This window comes from Desmodus rotundus, chromosome X (genome assembly GCF_022682495.2).
Source record: "Desmodus rotundus isolate HL8 chromosome X, HLdesRot8A.1, whole genome shotgun sequence".
NCBI lineage: Eukaryota > Metazoa > Chordata > Mammalia > Chiroptera > Phyllostomidae > Desmodus > Desmodus rotundus.
In genome coordinates this window covers 29,061,979-29,082,908 of record NC_071400.1, presented here as the reverse complement: position 1 = coordinate 29,082,908, position 20,930 = coordinate 29,061,979, and the positions used below count along the sequence as shown (strand labels likewise).

At 38.5% G+C, this 20,930-nt stretch overlaps 1 protein-coding gene across 1 annotated transcript in view; it reads right to left on the bottom strand.

Annotated features, from left to right (window-relative positions):
• Nucleotides 1-20,307, bottom strand: part of LOC112310542 (spidroin-1-like) — a 137,503-nt gene extending 117,196 nt beyond the window's left edge. The window contains 1 exon segment of the mRNA XM_053917333.2: nt 20,171-20,307. The gene's annotated coding sequence lies outside the window, so the exon portion shown is untranslated.
• Nucleotides 20,308-20,930: the final 623 nt, after the last annotated feature.

Sequence of the window (20,930 nt, the reverse complement as noted above, 5' to 3'; positions counted from 1 at the left end):
GTTTTTCCAGCACCATTTTAATCTAAGTTGTGAAAAACACAACATAAAACTTATCATCTTACCTTTTTAAGAGTACAATTTAGTAGTATTAAATGTATTCACAGTGTTGTATGACCAATCTCCAGAACTTTTTCACACTGCAAATCTGAAACTCTATACCCATTAAACAACTCTGCATCCCCCGCATTGCCTGCCAACCACTATTCTACTTTCTGTTTCTATTAATTTGAGTACTGTAGATATTTCATATAAGTGGAATCATAAAGTATGTGTCTTTTTGTGACTGGTTTACTTCACTGAGCATAATGTCCTCAAGGTTCATCTGTGTTGTAGCATGTGTCAAAATTTCCTTCCTTTTTAAGGCTGAATAATACTCTATGTAGATTCTACATTTTGTTTTATCCATTTATCTGTTGATGAGTACTTTGGTTGCATCTACATTTTGACTACTGTGAATAATGCTACTCTAAACATGAATGTACAAACATCTCTTTGAGAGCTGCAGCACCATTTTTTTTTTGGAAAAAACTATTTTCTCCATTAAATATCATTGTTTGCCTTTATTCAAAATCAGCTTACCATATGTATATGGATCTGATTCTAGACCATTTCCTCCCATTGATCTATATGTTTATTCTTTTGTCAATAACAGGCAATCTTGATTACTGTAATTTCATAGTAAATTCTAAAATTAGGTGTGTGAGTCTTTCGAGTTTTTCCTTTTTTCAAAATATTTTTGGCTAATCTAGGGTTTTGTTTGTTTGTTTGTTTACCTTTCCCCATAAGTTTTAGAATCAGCTTGTCTATGTCTACAAAACTCCTGATGGGATTGAATTACACCAATCACTTGGGGTTAAATAACATCTAAATGGTATTGAGTTTTTGAAAATGTTGTCCCTCTATTTATTTAGGTTTTTGTTTATTTCTTTCATCAAAATTTTGTAGGTTTTTTTTGATATATTTATTGATTATGCAATTACAGTTGTCCCATTTCAGCCCCTTCACTCAACTCCATCCTGCCCACCCCCTCCCTCCCACATTCCACCCCTATAGTTCATGTCCATGGGTCATACTTATAAGTTCTTTGGCTTCTACATTTCTTACACTATTCTTACCCTCCCCCTGTCTATTTTCTACCTACCATTTATGCTACTTACTCTCTGTACCTTTCCCCTCTCCCTCCCCCTCCCAATCCCCTATTGATAACCCTCCATGTGATCTCCATTTCTGTGGTTCTGTTTCTGTTCTAGTTGTTTGCTTAGTTTTCTTTTGTTTCGGTTTTAGGTGTGGTTGTTTATAACTGTGAGTTTGCTGTCATTTTTACTGTTCATATTTTTTATCTTCTTTTTCTTAGATAAGTCCCTTTAACATTTCATATAATAAGGGCTTGGTGATGATGAACTCCTTTAACTTGACCTTATCTGAGAAGCACTTTATCTTCCCTTCCATTCTAAATGATAGCTTTGCTGGATACAGTAATCTTGGATGTAGGCCCTTACCTTTCATGACTTGGAATACTTCTTGCCAGTCCCTTCTTGCCTGTAAGGTCTCTTTTGAGAAATCAGCTGACAGTCTTATGGGAACCCCTTTCTAGGTAACTGTGTCCTTTTCTCTTGCTGCTTCTAAGATTCTCTCCTTCTGTGTAATCTTGGGTAATGTAATTATGATGTGCCTTGGTGTGTTCCTCCTTGGGTCCAGCTTCTTTGGGACTCTCTGAGCTTCCTGGACTTCCTGGAAGTCTATTTCCTTTGCCAGATGAGGGAAGTTCTCCTTCATTATTTGTTCAAATAAGTTTTCAATTTTTTGTTATTCCTCTTCTCCTTCTGGCACCTCTATAATTCGGATGTTGGAATGTTTCAAGATGTCCTGGAGGTTCCTAAGCCTCTCCTCATTTTTCTGAATTTTTGTTTCTTCATTCTTTTCTGGTTGGATGTTTCTTTCTTCCTTCTGGTCCACACCATTGATTTAAGTCCCAGTTTCCTTTGCATCACTATTGGTTCCCCGTACATTTTCCTTTGTTTCTCTTGGCATAGACTTCGGTTTTTCATCTAGTTTTCGACCAAATTCAACCAATTCTGTGAGCGTCTTGATAACCAGTGTTTTGAACTGTGCATCTGTTAGGTTGGCTATCTCTTCCTCGGTTAGTTGTATTTTTTCTGGAGCTTTGAAGTGTTCAGTCATTTGGGCCATTTTTTTTGGGTGTGTGTGTTGGCGCGTTTGTTACTTAAAGGGGCAGAACCTTAGGTGTTCCCTGGGGCTGGGTAACGCTGGTTGGTGGGCTGTGACGCTGTATGTGGGGGAGGGGCCGAGAGGGAGCAATGGCGCCTGCTCCAGTGTCCACTGGATTTCAGCCACTCCCTCGGCTACCCACAATCAAATTGGGCCCCTCTGGTGCTGGTATCTGAGTGGTTGGGCTTGTGCACACTCTAGGCCCCTGTGGGTCTCTCCAAGACCTCTCTTGTGAGGCTGGGAGTCTCACCTGCTGCCGCCCCAACCCCCACGGGCGTTTTCAATCAGAGGTTTGAGGCTTTATTTCACTGCGCTGGAGCCCTGGGTTAGGCAGTCTGCTTTGCTCCCCGCCGTTCATCCCGGTTTATCTCTATGCGAATGTGGGGCCACCGGGTGCTACCCGCCCCTATGCCTGCCCCGTTCTCCGCCACTCTGAGTCTAGCCCTCTCGGTTTATCTGTAAGCTAATGTGGGGCTGCAGGGTCTGCTAGTGGTCAGAGTGCCTGTCCCGTTCGTCCCACACTCTGCCAGTCTCAGTCCCGCCAGGGTCCCGCCACGGCCACGCGAGTCCTCTCCACCCTGGTGCCCGTCTCCGCCCCTCCTACTGGTCTGGATGTCTGTTTCTTTTTTATCTACTTGGTGTCGGACTTCCTTGCCGTTCGATTTTCTGTCAGTTCTGGTTGTGCGAGGAGGCGCAGTGTGTCTACCTACGCCGCCATCTTGGTTCTCCAATTTTGTAGTTTTCAGCATAGATATCCTATACATTTTTGTGGGATTTATCCTTAAGGGTCTCATGTTTTGGAGCTGTTTTAAATGGTATCTTTTTTTTTTTTTTTAAATTTCAGTTTCCTAATGTAGTTGTTACATTACAAGTACTCAATACATATTTTTTGTGTTAAGGAATAATGAGGTATGTTAGAAGTTACATACTCATTTGGCTGGTGGAAGGATAAACAATCACTCTCTGGAGGGCAGCTTGGGAATATGAATGAACAACAGAAAAATACAAGAATTTTTCCTAGCAATGTAATTAGAGATGCAGAATTACATCAGTATTTTTTAAATAAAGGTGTATTTTATTTTAAGTTTTTATTTATTTATTTTTAGAGAGAGGGGAAGGGAAGGAGAAAGAGTGGGAGAGAAACATCAGTGTGTGGTTGCCTCTGATGCACCCCAAATTGGGGACCTGGCCCACAACCCAGGCATGGGCCCTGCCAAGGAATCAAACTGGCAACCATTTGGTTCACAGGCCCATACTCAATCCACTGAGCTACACCAGCCAGGGTTACATCAGTAATTTTTATGTACAGCAATAAATTGCATTGGATCCAATATTGTGGAATATTATACAGTCATTAATATACCTGTTTTGAAGCATATTTAATGAAAACATTTAAGACATAAGCACACCCCTGTGCTCATTGTAGCGTTATTTACAATAGCCAAGATTTGTAAGAAGCCCAAGTGTCCATCAGTAAATGAGTGGGTAAAACAGCTATGGGACATTTGCACATTGGAATATTACTCAGCCATAAAAAGGAATAAAATTTTACCCTTTGTGACCACATGAATGGATCTGCAGAATGTTATGCTAAGTGAAATAAACCAGTCAGAAAAAGACAAACCATATGATTTCACTCTCACATGGAATCTAATGAACAAACTGAACTAACAAGGAAAATGGGGACAGAGTCATAGATGGAGAGCAGGCCTACAGCTTGGAGGGGTGTACGTTGGAGGGGTGGAGGGATCCAGCAAAAAAGAAAAACAGAGAAAGAATTTATGGACATGGAGAATAGTGTGGTGATTGCGGGGCTTGGGATGGGGATGGGTAGAGGTGAAAGAAAGTATAGGGGGATAAATGGTAATGTAAAAAATACAATATAAAGTAAAATAAAATAAAATGCAGTCTCTATTTAAGTCTTTATTGATTTCTTCCATCAAAATTTTGTAGCTCTCAGCGTACATATCCTACACATGTTTGTGGGGTTTATACTTAAGTGTCCTATATGTTAGAGCTCTTTTAAATGGTATATATTTTTCAAATTTCAATTTCCAGTTGTACATTGCTAATATATAGAAATGTGATTGATTTTTGTGTGTTGATCTATTTTACAATCCCATTAAACTTATTAGTACTAGGATGGTTTTAGGTGTTATTTGCTTAAATCTAGGATTTGATACTTAAATAAGCATGTTGACAGCAAATAGAGATTATTTAATTTCTTCCTTTCCAATTGGTATATATGTTATTTATTTTCCTTCCCTTCTTGTACTGGCTAGGTATAGTGAGCAAGAACATACTTGCCTTGTTCCTGATCTTAGAGGGAAAGCATTTACTCTCTCTCCATTAGGTACAATGTTAGCTATAGATATTGTAGGTGCCCTTTATCAGGTTGAATAAATTCCCTTCTATTTCTAGTTGAGGGTTTTTTAAAATCACGTATTAATACTGGATTTTGTCAAAAGATTTTTCTATATCCATTGATACGATGTGATTTTTTTACTTTAAGTTTTTTAATGTTGGATTACATTGATTAATTTTAGAATATTGAACCAACCATTTCTAATATAAATTTTATTTGGTTATCTGGTATTAGTACTTTTATATGTTGCCTGATTTAATTTGCTAATATTTTGTGGAGAATTTTTACATTTACTTTCATGAGGGATATTGGTATATAGTTTTATTTTCTTGTACTGTTGTCTGGTTTTGATCAGTGTAATGTTAGCCTCATAAAATGAGTTTGGGAGTGTTCCTTCCTACTCTGTTTCTCTAGAGAAGCTTATGTAGACTAATATTTCTTCTTTAAATGTTTGATAGAATTTTCCAGTGAAACATTGTGGGTCTGGAAATACCATATTTTTAGACAAGCTCTAAAGATAAACATTTAATATCTTTAGTAATTATAGGACTGCTGAAATTATTTCTTCATCTTGTGTTTTGATAGTTTGAGATTTTGGTGGAATTGGTTCATGTTTTCTAATATACAAAATTTAGGTACAAAGAGTTATTTATAGTGTAGTTGGTTATAACACATTAAAAGATGATCCAGTCATTTAAACAGAAATGACAAATTTTGGAGAGAAAATAAATAAATGCAGGCACAATATATTCATGGTTTAGAAGTCTTAATGTTTTAAAGATATCAGTTTTCCAAACATTGAACCATATAGATTGCATGAAAAACTAATCACTACCTAAGCGGTTTCTAAAATTTATGTGGAAATAGAAATACCCTAAGTAGTTAAGGAAATATTCTTAAAGAACAGAAAATTTATGTTACTAAATATCAAAGTATATTAATTCTTATGGGCTCCAGTAAAATATAATGTGATAATTGGACAAGAATGGAGAAATAGACCTATAGAACTGAAAACAAAATCCAGAACAAACACACATATATAGAATTTTGATATATGACAAAGTTGGAATGGAGATTATTGGGTAGAGGATAAACTATTAAATAAATGAAGCAGGAAACATTGGTTATTCAATATGGAAACAACATAGACTTCTATCTCCCATGATTATATATGAAGGTTAACTTCATGAGAAATAATAGATGTCAAAATAAAACTAATAATTTTAGTAAAAACATTGCTGAACATCTTTTTGATTTTGGGGTAGCAAACTATTTCTTAAACAAGACATATAATGCAAAATCAGAAAAAAAACTAGTAAGCCTGATAAAATAATTCACATTCAATTACAAACTTTTGTTAATGAAAGGATAACTTACCAAAAATGAAAAGACAAGCTACAGATTTAGAAGTTATTTGCAGCACATGAAATCAACACAGTATTGGATTCAAGAATATGTAAAGAACTCATAAAATCAATTTAAAAATATAACCTCATAGAAAAATATACAAAATGCATGAATTTTATAGATGAAGAAATAAATAAGTATACTAAGCCTCAGTGTTGATTAGGAAATTTCAATTTTTTCTCTAATTTTATTGTTGTTCAGGTACAGTTGTCTGCCTTTTCCCCCCACCCCAGCTTAACCCCTAGCCCTCCTCACCTCCCTCCTGTTACCACTCCCCCACCCCCGTTATTGTCCATGGGTCCTTTATAAATGTTCCTACAAGCCTTTCACCCTTTTCCCCTGATATTCCCTCCCTTCTCCCTTCAAGTCACTGTTGGCCTTTCCTCAATTTCAGTGTCTTTGGTTATATTTTGCTTGTTTGTTTGTTTTGTTGATTAGGTTCCTGTTAAAGGTGAAATCATATGGTATTTGTCTTTCACCACCCGGCTTATTTTACTTAGCATAACGCTTTCCAGTTCCATCCATGCTGTCACAAAGGGTAGGAGCTCCTTCTTTCTTTCTGCTGCATAGAAGTCCATTCTGTAAATGTACCATACTTTTTTGATCCATTCATTTACTGATGGGCACCTAGGTTGCTTCCAGCACTTGGCTATTGTAAATTGTGCTGCTACGAACATTGGAGTGTATAGGTTCTTTGGATTGGTGTTTCAGGGTTCTTAGGATATAATCCTAGCAATGAAATTGCCAGGTCAAAAGGCAGATCCATTTTCAGTTTTCTGAGGAAATTCCATAGTGTTTTCTATAGTGGTTGCACCAGTCTGCAATCCCACCAACAGTGTACTAGGGTTCCCCTTTCTCCACAACCTCTCCAACACTTGTTGTTTGTTGCTTTGTTTATGGTGGCCATTCTGACTGGTGTGAGGTGGTATATCATTCAAGTCTCTATGGTCAATTAATTTTTGACAAAGGGGGGCAGAAGTATAAAATGGAGCAAAAACAGCCTCTTCAACAAATGGTGTTGGGAGAGCTGGACAGCTCCATGCAAAAAAAAAGAAACTCGATCACCAACTTACACCATACACAGAAATAAATTCAAGGTGGATAAAAGATTTAAATATAAGTCATGACACCATTAAAGTCCTAGAGGAGAACAGAGGCAGGAAAATAGATATTTCATGCAGCAATATTTTCACTGATATGTCCACTAGAGCAAGGGACATAAAGCAAAGAATAAACAAATGGGATCTCATCAAAATGAAAAGCTTCTGCATGGCTAAAGAAAACACTATTGGTCGGGAAGATGGCGGCGAGATAGGTGGGAGCAGAGTCCACTTCCCCTCAACACCAGTGAAACACCTAGCTGATCTGAGGAGCAGAGTGAACAGCCAACGGTATTCCAGCATATATGAAGATTGGAGACCAAAGATAGAGGACATTGAAAGATCTGATGATAAGAAGAGTGCTTAAGGACAATAAGGTCCCTGGGACCTGCGTGGGGACCAGGGCGGCTGAAGCCCCAGCCCGGACGTAGGGTCTGCTGCAGGATTCTTGGGAGAGAGCCAGGCTGAGCTGTGTGAGCAGCCAGGTGCTTGTTTGGACCAGGGGGGCTTGAATAGGAAGAATTTCTCAAAAAGGAAAAGAAAATAGAGGCACTCAGCGGCTAATTAGAGAACTCTCTGCAGCAGCCACGGCCTCTGGTGCCCCTCCCCCCTCAGCCCCTGGACTGTGAACTTGGGATAAGCAGCCCCAGCACTCATCTGAAGCCCGGTTGTGTGCACCCAGATCAGCAGACGTGGCGCTGACACCTGAAACCCCAGCTGGACGCCCACACCTGAAACCCCGGCGGGGTGCCAACACCTGAAACCTCAGGTGGGTGCGCACCAGGAGCAGAGGCTAGCTGCCCCACCCACAGGCCCAAGGTGGCAGACTGGCCACCTGCGCAACTCAGTCCCAAAGCCCCCGAACGGCAGACCACGGGACCCAGGCCAAAAGGAGCAGATCGGCTGATCAATGGCCTGGCTGCCTGTGAGGGACCACACCTGAAAGCACTGGTTCTGAAGAACTCCTACCTAGCCCCTGCACACAGAGCACTGCAGGGCCTACTGGCTCTCTAGGATGAAGGCACAACACCCATCAGATGGGAGCTGCAGGGCTAGGGGAGACTGCATTCCCCGGAAAGATTCAACCCAGTAGGGGGCTGAACCACCCCATAGCAGCACTGAGAGCCCCTAGCACCTAAGACAGCAAAGAGCAAGAAGGGGGAGTGTGAGTTGCCCCTAATTGGTGCAACTCAAGGACAACACAACTGGTGAACTAGAGGCCTAGTGGGGAGCAGAAGGACCCTGAGAAACTGGACTAGAGGCTGAACAACAGCCAAGAGTGTGGCTCAGGAAGGGAGAAAAGTGAAACCAATCCTTCCAAACACCCCTCCTGTTCCAGAGACAGGAAGACCAGCAGAACTAACCCCACCGGTTTAAAACCAGCAGAAGACTTTTTTTTTCTTTTCTTTCCTCCTTTCCCCCTGAATTCCTTCTTCCTTTCTGTCCTTCTTTCTTTTTTTATTCCTTCTTCCTTCCATCCTTTACCTTTTTTATTCCTTCTTCCTGCCTTCTTTTATTTATTCTTTTGTTTTAATTTTTGTTAAAATTCCTTCTTAACTAGCCTCCAATCTTTCTTTATTCCTTCTTCCTTCCTTCCTTCCTTTCCTTTTCTATGCCCTTTTTCCCTCCTTCCCTTCTTTTTTCTCTTCCCCACCCGCTTTCTCTTTTTCCCACAGGTGAGACAATAAAACCTGAAGTGCTGAAAAGACCAGAGTTAGACCATGTTACACCCATAAACGTCAGCTCAAGACCAGTGAGCACAGGAGATTAAGGAGGTGGCACCACTGAATCCCATTGGCATTCTACCATAGAAGTTCATACCATAAACCCAGGGAGTCAGAATACATCAATTTAAGAAGCAGAGGCTAACAAGAAGAGTCACACAAACGATGGGAAGACAAAGAAATAATCCCCAAATGAAAGGAAAGGAGGAAGCCTCAGAAAGAATGCTAACTGAAAAAGAGGCAACTCAACGTTCAGATACTGAGTTCAAAGCAATCGTTATCAGGAACCTCACTAAGCTCTCTGAGCTCACAGAGAACTACCATATAAACTACAGGGAAACTACAATGAACTCACTGCAAACTATATTAACATGAAAAAGAAAATAGAAACTATCAGCAAGGGCCAAGAGGAAATGAAGAATACAATTTCTGAATTGAAGAACACAGTAGAAGGAATGAAAAGCAGACTTGATGAAGCAGAGGATCAGATCAGCGAGCTGGAGGACAAAGTAGAAAAAAACACCCAGAAAGAGCAAGAAAAGGAAAAGAGGCTCAGAAAGAATGAAGAGGCAATAAGGGAAATGCAGGACAACACGAAATGTAACAATATCCGTATAATAGGAATACCAGAAGGAGAAGAAGAAGAGCAAGGGATAGAAGACCTGTTTGAAAAAGTAATGATGGAAAATTTCCCTAATTTGATGAGAGAAAAAGTCACCCAAATCCAGTAAACACAGAGAGTCCCAAGCAAGAGGAACCCAAAGAGGCCCACTGCAAGACACATCATAATTAAAATGGCAAAATTCCAAGACAAAGAGAGGATCTTAAAGGCAGCAAGGGAGAAACAGGAAGTAACATACAAGGGAGCCCCAAGAAGGTTAGCAACTGACTTCTCAATGGAAAAGCTCCAAGCCAGAAGAGAATGGCAAAAAACATTCCAAGTAATGAGAACCAGAGGCCTGCAACCAAGGCTACTTCACCCAGCAAGGCTCTCAATCAAGATAGAAGGCCAAATAAAGAGTTTCCCAGACAAAAGAATCTAAAAGAATACAGCTCCACCAAACCAGCTCTGCAAGAGATGCTAAAGGGACTGCTTTAAGGAAAGGAAGGAAAAGAGAAAGAGAGAGGAACACAGATAGGAAAAAATGGCAATGAATAACTACCTATCAATAATAACCTTAATGTAAATGGATTAAATGCTCCAATCAAAACACATAGAATAGCTGAATGGATAAGAAAACATGACTCACACATATTCTGCCTACAAGAGACCCACCTCAGGACAAAAGAATTTCACAGACTGAAAGTGAATGGCTGGAAACATATTTTCCAAGCAAATGGACAGGAAAAAAAGCAGGGGTAGCAATAATCATATCAGACAAAATAAACTTCCAAAGAAGTGCCATAAAGAGAGCCCCAGACAGTCACTTCATAATACTCAAAGGAAGAATCCACCAAGAAGACATAAACATTGTAAATATATATGCACCCAACATAGGAGCACCCAAATACATAAAGAATATTTTGGAGGACTTCAAGAAAGATATAACAGCAGCACAATTATAGTAGGGGACTTTAACACCCCACTGTCAAAAAAGGACAGGTATTCCAACCAAAATATCAAGAAGGATATTGTGTCACTTAACAGTACCCTAGATGAAATGGACTTAACTGATATATATAGAGCTTTTCATCCCAAAAGCAAAATACAGATTCTTTTCAAGTGTCCATGGAACTTTCTCAAAGATAGACCACATGATAGGACACCAAGCAAGCCTGAACAAATTCAAGAAAATTGAAATCATATCATGCATTTTCTCTGACCACAAGGGACTGAAACGAGAAAACGAACCCCAAAGGAAAAAACTCCAAACGCTGAAAATCAGGGAGACTGAATAGCATGCTATTAAACAATGAAAGGGTCAAGAACGAGATTAGGGAAGAAATCAAAAACTTTCTGGAAACAAATGAAAATGAACTCACAACAACCCAAAACCTATGGGACACAGCAAAGGCAGTCCTGAGAGGGAAGTTCATAGCAATACAGGCCTACCTTAAAAAGATAGAAACATTTCAAACAAACACCTAACCCTACGCCTAGAAGAACTAGAGGAACAACAACAAAGACAGCCCAGAACAAGCAGAAGGAAGGAAATAACCAAAATCAGAGCAGAGTTAAATGACATAGAGACTAAAAGCACAATTCTAAGGATGAATGAATCCAGGAGCTGGTTCTTGAAAAGATAAACAAAATCGACAAGCCTTTAAGTAGGCTCATCAAGAAAAAAAGAGAGAGGATCCAAATACACAAGTAGAAATGAAAGAGGAGAGATTACAACTTATACCACAGAAATACAGGGGATTGTAAGAAATTACTATGAAGAACTGTATGCCAAGAAATTTGAAAACCTAGGTGAAATGGACACATTTCTAGAAAAATATAATCTTCCAAAACTGAATGAAGAGGCAGCAGAAAACCTGAACAGACCAATAACAGCAGACGAAATTGAAGCATTCATCCAAAAACTCCCAACACACAAAAGCTCTGGGCCAGATGGTTTCACAGGAGATTTCTACAAAGCATTTACGGAAGAGCTAACCCCTATCCTTCACAGACTATTCGAAAAAATCCAAACTGATGGAAGACTCCCCAACTCTTTTTATGAAGCCAGCCTCATCCTAATCCCAAAACCAGATAAAGACACAACGAAGAAAGAAAACTTCAGGCCAAAATCGCTGATGAACATAGACGCTAAAATTCTCAACAAAATATTGGCAATTCACATCCAGCAATACATAAAAAGATCATCCACCATGACCAAGTGGGATTCATCCCAGGGATTCAAGGATGGTACAATATTCACAAATCAATAAACATAATACATGACATCAACAACAGCAAAGACAAAAATCACATGATCATATCAATAGATGCGGAAAAAGCATTTGATAAGATACAGCACCCATTTCTGATAAAAACACTCAGCAATGTGGGAATAAAGGGAGCATTCCTCAACATAATAAAGGCCATATATGAGAGACCTACAGCTAACATCATACTCAATGGACAAAAACTTAGAGCTTTCCCACTAAGATCAGGAACAAGGCAAGGATGCCCTTTCTCACCACTCCTATTCAACATAGTATTGGAAGTCCCAGCCACAGCAGTCAGACAAGAAAAAGAAATAAAAGGTATGCAAATTGGAAAGGAGGAAATGAAACTGTCACTGTTTGCAGATGACATGATAGTATACATGGAAAATCCTATAGACTCCACCAAAAAACTACTCGACCTAATAAGTGAATTTGGCAAAACAGCTGGATACAAAGTCAACACTCAGAAATCAAAGGCATTCCTGTACACCAAGAACGAAACTGCAGTAACAGAAATCAGGGAAAAAATCCCATTTGATATGGCAACAAGAAAAATCAAGTACCTAGGAATCAACCTAACCAAGGGGGTAAAAGACCTGTACTCAGAAAACTACACAGCACTGAAGAAAGAAATTAAGGAAGACACAAACAAATGGAAGCATTTACCATGCTCATGGATTGGAAGAATTAACATCATCAAAATGGCCATACTACCCAAAGCAATTTATAGATTCAATGCAATCCCTATTAGAGTACCCATGACATATTTCACAGATATAGAACAAACATTTCAGAAATTTATATGGAACCATAAACGACCCCGAATAGCTGCAGCAATTTTGAGAAAGAAGAACAAAGCAGGAGGGATCACAACACCTGATATCAAACTGTATTACAAGGCCACGGTAATCAAAACAGCCTGGTACTGGCATAAAAATAGGCACATAGACCAATGGAGCAGAACAGAGAGCCCAGAAATGAACTCAAGTCTTTACGGTCAATTAATATTTGACAAAGGAGGTACGAGCATAAAATGGAGCAAAAACAGCCTCTTCAACAGATGGTCTTGGGAGATCTGGACAGCTACGTGCAAAAAAATGAAACTTGATCACCAACTTACACCATACACAAATATAAACTCAAGATGGATAAAAGACTTAAATGTAAGTTGTAACACTATAAAAGTCCTAGAGGATAACATTGGCAGGAAAATCTCAGACATTCCACGCAGCAACCTCCTCACAGACATGTCCCCTAAAGCAAGGGACATAACGGAAAGAATAAACAAATGGGACCTCATGAAAAGAAAAAGCTTCTGCATGGCTAAAAAAAGAGCACCAATTTACAAAGAGAAACAACAGTATGCGAAAACATATTTGCCAATGATACCTCAGACAAGGGCCTGATCGCCAAAATATATAAAGAACTCACACGACTCCACTCCAGGAAGACAAACAACCCAATTAAAAACTGGGCAAAGGACTTGAACAGACACTTCTCAAAGGAAGACATACAGAGGTTCCAGAGACATATTAAAAGATGCTCAGCATCACTAGCCATCAGACAGATGCAAATTAAAACCACAATGAGGTACCATTTGACACCAGTCAGAGTGGCCAACATGAAGAAATCCACAAACAAATGTTGGAGAGGATGCGGAGAAAAGGGAACCCTAGTGCACTGTTGGTGGAATACAGACTGGTGAGTCCACTCTGGAAAATAGTATGGAATTTCCTCAGAACACTAAAAATGGAACTGCCCTTTGACCCAGCCATTCCCCTGCTGGGATTATACCCTAAGAACACTGAAATACCAATCCCAGAGAACCTGTGCACCCCAATGTTCATAGTAGCACAATTTATAATAGCCAAGTACTGGAAGCAACCTAAGTGCCCATCAGCAAAGGAGTGGTTCCAAAAACTAAGGTATATTTACACAATGGAATTCTACGCAGCAGAGAGAAAGAAGGAGCTTATACCCTTTGCAACAGCATGGATGGAACTGGAGAGCATTATGTTAAGTGAAATAATTCAGACGGTGAGAGACAAATACCATATGATCTCACCTTTAACTGGAACACAATAAATAGAAGAAAAAAAGGAAACAAAATATAACCAGAAACATTGAAGTTAAGAACAATGTAACAATGGGCAGGCGGGCATGGAGAGGGGACAGTGAGGAGAGGGGATTACAGGAACTACTATAAAGTACACATGGACAGGGTCAAGGGGAGGGTGAATGTGGGGGAGGGATGGGGGTTCAGCTGGGGTGGGGTGGAGGGATGGGGAGAAAAGGCACACAAGTGTAATTTTATAACAATAAAAAATAAAAAAACAAGAAATGAAAACATATGACCACATGAAAGAATTATACATGCATGTTCATAACAGCGTTCTTCATAATAGTCAATAAATGGAAATGACCAAAATGTTCATCAAATGGTGAATGGATAAACAAAATGTATATTTGTAAACTAGAATATTATTCAGCAATAAAAAGGAATAAAATACAGACATACATCAGAGATATTGCAGGTTCAATTACAGACCAGAGCACTGCAATAGAGTAGGCATTGATATCTATTAGAGTGTTAGATGTAGTAAAGGAAATCATAGGGTGTTATGATCATTGTTATGGACCCCTGGGTATTAGGAGCCTTTAGGCTATGAATACTGCCTTAAAACAATTATTCTAAATTCAGGGATAATTTACATTTTAAAATCGATCTGTGGATCAGATATTAGGAGATTTCCATTATAGATATAGATGTGCTAGGAAAGATCTCTATGGCTTTGTTCAAAGCAAATATATTTTTTGTAAGCCTCTATTTTCTCATCTTCAATATTGGAATAGTAAATCCTTTTCACCTTGTAAGATTATTATGATAATCCCATGATAAACATTTAGTGAGCACCTACTATGTGGTAGACACTTTTCATAGACATGTACAGGGTGTGGCAAAAGTAGATTTACTGTTATGAGTATGCAAAACCTGGTTTGTTTTGGTATAATTATGTATTCATTATTGTTTTTTTTTCCATATGAACAATTGCAAACCTACTTTTGCCCTACCTTGTATTATTCATTTAATTCTCAAAATAACCCTATGAGGTAGGTATTGTTTTTGCTTACTTTTCAAATAAGGACATTCAGCTCAGTGAGTTTCCATAAGTTATTTAAGACCATACATCTAAAATAAAACTTAAACTTGGTCTCTTTGACTTCAGAGTCCAAATTTGTAACCATTAAGTCTATATTATATTATTTCATATGGGCCATTATGTTGCAGGAACAAACAACCCTGAATCTTATTGCTTAAAATAACAAAAGTTTGTTTCTTGTTCTTGCTCCATATTTTTGGTTGCTTGAGGAGCTGATACATATCATTATCATTCCAGAACCCAGGGTGACATAGTAAATGTCATCTCTAGCATTGCTGGTTGCTTTGACAGAGAGAAAGCGTATGTGGTGCATTATGCACCGGATCTTAAAGCTTCCTCCCAGAGGTGACATATGTCACTTGTACTCATGCATCATTGACCAAAGCTAGTCACATGGCCATAACTAATGTGTGTGTGTTAAGGGAACACAATCCCACTATGTGCTGGGGAGGAGGAGAAATGTAAATATTTGGTAAGCAGCAGTAATACCTACCACACTTTTCAAATGTGTTTATTAATATAAAACTATTATTATGACTGTGAATATTGTTCTGAATTATGGTGCAATGAGGTGGGTTTACATTTAGATTTTTTGAACAATCTCTGTTGTAATTCATACCATAAAGTTTGCTTGTATGCTATAATTAAAAAATTAAACAGTAAGTAAGAAATACAGTAAATAATTAAATGACTAAATTAGAATCTGAACTCTTTATATTGATATATTTTAATGTAGCTTTCTTCTCATAGGAGGGTGGGTTCTTTTTTTCTGAAATATATTAGATGAAAAAATGGAGTTACATATAAATTGGAATGAAAGCTGTAAACATTTAAAGAGGTTTGCTATGCCTTTTTGAGCCTGGCTGATTTGAGAGCAATTTCATGCATGTGATTGTCACAATGGCTAACATAGCCATTTATAATATTCAAAGTGAGCTATAGCATATGACAGAGCTTTCTGTAAACTGTAAATATTTTGTGAATGTAACTATTATTATTGTCATTTCATGATGTCACTTGATCCTAATAATTACCCTGTGAGGTACACCCAATATTGTGATTGTTATTTTCAATGTCTTTATTTACAGTGTAGGAAACTTAGGAGTATTATACTATTCTTCATTGCTATGTTGTTAGTAAACAGAAGACTTAGAACAAGAACTCCAGTCTGTAATGGCTTGGTCAGCCCTATTCCCACTCCACATTGCTGCCTCTCCAGTCAAATTCTTGGGTGTAACTTAAATGCAGCCTAGAGAAATTAAAAATGACAAACTTGAAAGAGGAACACATAAATCTCAATTTCCCAAGACAGCTGGCATCATGCATGCAAACACACTGAGGGAGCAGAATCTACTTCTGATAAGGAACTCCTGAAAGAATGGAATCATTCTGGGATTTAACATTAATGGTGAGAAAGTGGCCTTTCCAAGGGACCAATTAGAGGCTTGGTAGACTAAAGTATTTTACAGAATGTTATAGCTCAAGGAAGCTGAGGAAAGGTAGTTATGCTTGCCTTGAAAAATTGTGCAAAGTAGGTTATCAGAGTTGCTTCCATTTTGTGAAAGAGAATGCCTTTCTAATTTTAGAGTTTTTCAAGAGGTGGGTAGGCTTTTGTGTGAAGGGAAGCTTTTCTCAGTGCTCATTTTGAGAGGTGCCTGTGAAATCATTTTATATCCTGTTTGGAAAAGGAAGACAATGTGGTGGAAATGAAAAATGAGTTTGTGTAAAAAGTTATCTTTCCCAGAAGAGACAGTGGAAATAAGGCTCCACAGCCATACTTATTACTTTTTTCCCTCAGTTATAGAGATGTGTGTTATCAGTTCAATGCAGGTATTGGACTCCTTTAACTATAATGTGTCTCCTGATGTTATACAGTAGGAATGTTTATTTAGCAGATCGTTTGAGAAAGGACAAAGACTTTCTTTTTTATCCTGGAGAGTGTTGGATTTTCCCCAGCTTCTCAATATCTCTACTGCAATTTATTTTGTAAATTTAAATTTTCAGAGCATTAAAATGTGGTTTATAAACTGACCTTTTATTTTAACCCATTTTTACCTCTGGTAAACAGCAAAACTCCAAATGCAAACACTCCCAGAAAGAAAAGAAAGGTTCCCACCGAAGGCCTGAGGTCTCTTTATAGATTGGCGATTGTATAGATACCTTTGTTTAAGTAACTGAGGTTAGATTATGTCCTGAGAAATCATTTTTAAAATTTTGTTTTACCTGAAGAATTTACATGTATTATAAGATTAGGAATTGTGACTTCTGGCCAAGATGGAGGCATAGATACATACACTTTGCCTCCTTGCACAACCAAAAGAAGGTCAACAACAAATTTAAAAACAAAAAACAATTAAAACTGCCAAAAAATCAAACTGTATGGAAGTCTGACAACCAAGGAGTTAAAAAAGAAACATTCATTAGAACTGGTAGGAGGGGAGGAGATGGCAGCTGGGGAGGAGAGGATGCATGGTGAGGCAGCGGCTGGCCAAATGGGAGGTCTCACATTCACGTGCAGATAAACTGGTAGGAACAATTGGAGAGCGAGACAGGCCACACAACCCAGAGTTTCAGCATGGGGAAATAAAGCCTAAGAACCTCTGGATATAAAAACCTATGGGAATTGCAATGGTGGGAGAAACTTCCAGCCTCACAAGAGAGTTCATTGGAGAGACCCAGAAGGTCCTAGAGATGCACACAAGCCCACACACCCAGGAATCAGCACAGGAAAGGCCCAATTTGATTGTGGGAAGTGGGGGAAGTGACTGAAAGATGGCCAAGAGCTGAGGAAGTGGCATTCTTCCCTCTTGGACCCCTCCCCCACTTACAAAGCCACAATGCAGTGACCTGGGATGCCCTGCTTTGGCAAATATCTAAGGCTCCATCCCTTACTACATAACAGGTGCACTGAGACAAAAAAAAATATGGCCTAAATGAAAGAACAGGTCAAAGCTCCAGAAAAAATATAACTAAGCAATGAAGAGATATCCAACCTATCAGATGCACAGTTCAAAATACTTGTATTCAGGATGCTCACAGAAATGGTTGAGTATGGTCACAAAATAGAGGAAAAAGTAAAGGCTATGCAGAGTGTAATAAAGGAAATGTACAGGGAACCAACAGTGAAGGGAATGAATCCAGGACTCAAATCAATGATTTGGAGCAGAAGGAAAAGTAAACATTGAACCAGAACAGAATGAAGAAACAAGAATTCAAAAAAATGAGAAGAGGCTTAGGGATCTCTGGGAGAACTTTAAATGTTCCAACATCTGAATCCTAGGGGTGCCAGAAGGGAAGAGGAAGAGAAAGAAATTGAAAACTTATTTGAAAACATAATGAAGGAGAACTTCCCCAATCTGGCAAAGGAAATAGACTTCTAGGAAGTCCAGGAAGCTCAGAGAGTCCCAAAGAAGCTGGACCCAAAGAAGCACACACCAAGGCACATCATAATTACATTACTCAAGAATGAAGAGAAGGAGAGAATCTTAAAAGCAGCAAGAGAAAAGGAGACAGTTACTTACAAAGGAGGTCCCATAAGACTATCAGCTGATTTCTCCAAAGCAACCTTGCAGGCAAGAAGGGGCTGGAAAGAAGTATTCCAAGTCATGAAAGGCAAGGACCTACATCCAAGATCACTCTATCCAGCAAAGCTTTCATTTAGAATGGAAGGTCGGATAAAGTGCTTCCCAGATAAGGTCAAGTTAAAGGAGTTCATCATCACCAAGCTCTTATTATATGAAATGTTAAAGGGACTTATCTAAGAATAACAAGATAAAAAATATGAACAGTAAAATGACAACAAACTCACAACTATCAACAATGGAACCAAAAAAAACAAAAACAAAAATAAACTAAGCAAACAACTCGAAATAGAACAGGAACAGAATCACAGAAATGGAGATCACATGGAGGGTTATCATTGAAGAGAGGGAGGGAGAAGAATGGGGGGAAAGGTACAGGGAATAAGAAGCATAAATGGTAGGTACAAAATAGGCAGGGAGAGGTTAAGAATAGTATGGGAAATGGAGAAGCCAAAGAACTTATATGTATGACCCATGGACATGATCTAAGGGGTGGGGGTAATGCTGGTGGGAGGAGGGTGCAGTGCAGAGGGGGATAAAGGGGAGAAAAAATGGGACAACTATAATAGCATAATCAATAAAATATAGTTAAAGAATAAATAAAATTAGGAATTATATCTACAAAGATGAAAACTTTTTAAAAACTTGGGATTTAAGATTATAAAATTATGATGTATTCTGCTCTCCAAGACCTTGAAGGCTAGGGTTAGATTAGAGGAGTATTGTAGGTGGTTTTTTCAGGACCAGTCAAAAGGCAGTGAGATTCCCTTGAATAAGGAGTATACTGAAGATTTCCATTACCTCCAGAGACATGAAAATGCAAGGAGAGGAAGGATGGATCCTAGTGAATTTTTAATATATATGGTCCCAAACTAATATGGTGAGTCCACATTTTATAGAGGATATAATAAGGCTCAGATAGAAGTTTATTAATGGGCCTAAGGCCACATGGCTAATAAATAGCAAAACTAGAATTTATTTATTTTTTGGCTATTATTTTTTTCAATTATAGTTTTCATTAAATATTATTTTATATGTTTCAGGTGTACAGCATAGTAGTTAGACAATCATACTTTACAAAATGATCCCCCAGTATTTCCACTACCCACCTAGAACTATACATAGTTATTTATATATGTACATATATATTTTTTAATTTTAAAGATTTTATTTATTTTTAGAGGGAGGAGATGGGAGGAAGAAAGAGATCAACATCAATATAAAAGATAAACATCAATTGGTTGCCTCTTGTATGCCCTTAATCTGGGATGTGGCCCTCAACCCAGGCATGTACCCTGACCATAATTGAACCAGTGACCTTTTGGTCTGCGGAACAACATCCAACCCACTGAGCTACACCAGTCAGGGAAATTATTACAATTTTATTGACTATATTCTCTATGGTGTACTTTACATCCCCATATCTATTTTGCAACTACCAATCTGTACTTTTAATCTCTTCATCTTTTTCCCCCATTCCCCAGATCCCTCCCTTCTGGCAGCCTTCAGTCTGTTCTTTGTATTCGTGAGTGTGTTTCTGGGCAAAACTAGAATTTAAATCCAAATCTGTGATACTCTCAAACCTATGTTCATCTCTGTAGATGTAGTAGACTCAGGATGACCTGTCAAGTCTTGTTAGATAAATATAGAGTTATTAAGAGAAATCAAGGATATTAAAACTTTCCTTAATATTTGAGACTGATAACCAAGGATAACTAGACCGTCCTACCTTAAGGCTCAGGCAGAGAACTTGAAACGAGGTAGATGATAAAGCCGAGGTTGCAGTCATTCCAAGCTTCTTCATACACCAGTTAGCAATAGCTACCTTTAAGTTAGATACATGTTCATCACCCAGTCAGCTAATGCCAGAGTGACATGGTGCAAATCACTGTGATCTTTGGGGCACATGTGACCTATAAGAACACTGGTTACTTTGTTCACCTGGGATTTGTGATAGGCATGTAAGATTCATGTCCTGTACAGGTGACTGTATAGAAGAGAGCTGTCTAGAACAGATTTGTCATTTACTAGCATTGACCAAGCTGTTTCTAGATTCAAATAAGATACATGTCCATTAATATTTGGCTTAAATGGAATTCTCTCATTCAATAAATAACTTCATTGTATATTTTCCTTTTTGTTTTTCTCTTGCTTGTCCCCATGAAAATGTAAGCTTCATAAGAGCAGGGATCTTGTTTTTCTTGTTTCCTGTGGTAATGCTAGCTCCTAGACAGGTGCTTTACATAGAGGAGGTCAGTAAATATTGATTCAGTGAACATAAAGACTATTTGCCTTCAATGATTCTTGCCAGTCTCTTTCCGTGGTTGGTTCTTTCTCCTCTTCACCACACAAGTTATTTGGTCTTCTCTACTCCTTCACTCTCTTTGAATCTCCAATCTTTTCATATGTATTTCTCATTCTCAGTAAAGCATGCCAATTCCTACATTTTAGAAAAAAAATAGAAGGCATCAGATGGGAATTTCCTCATC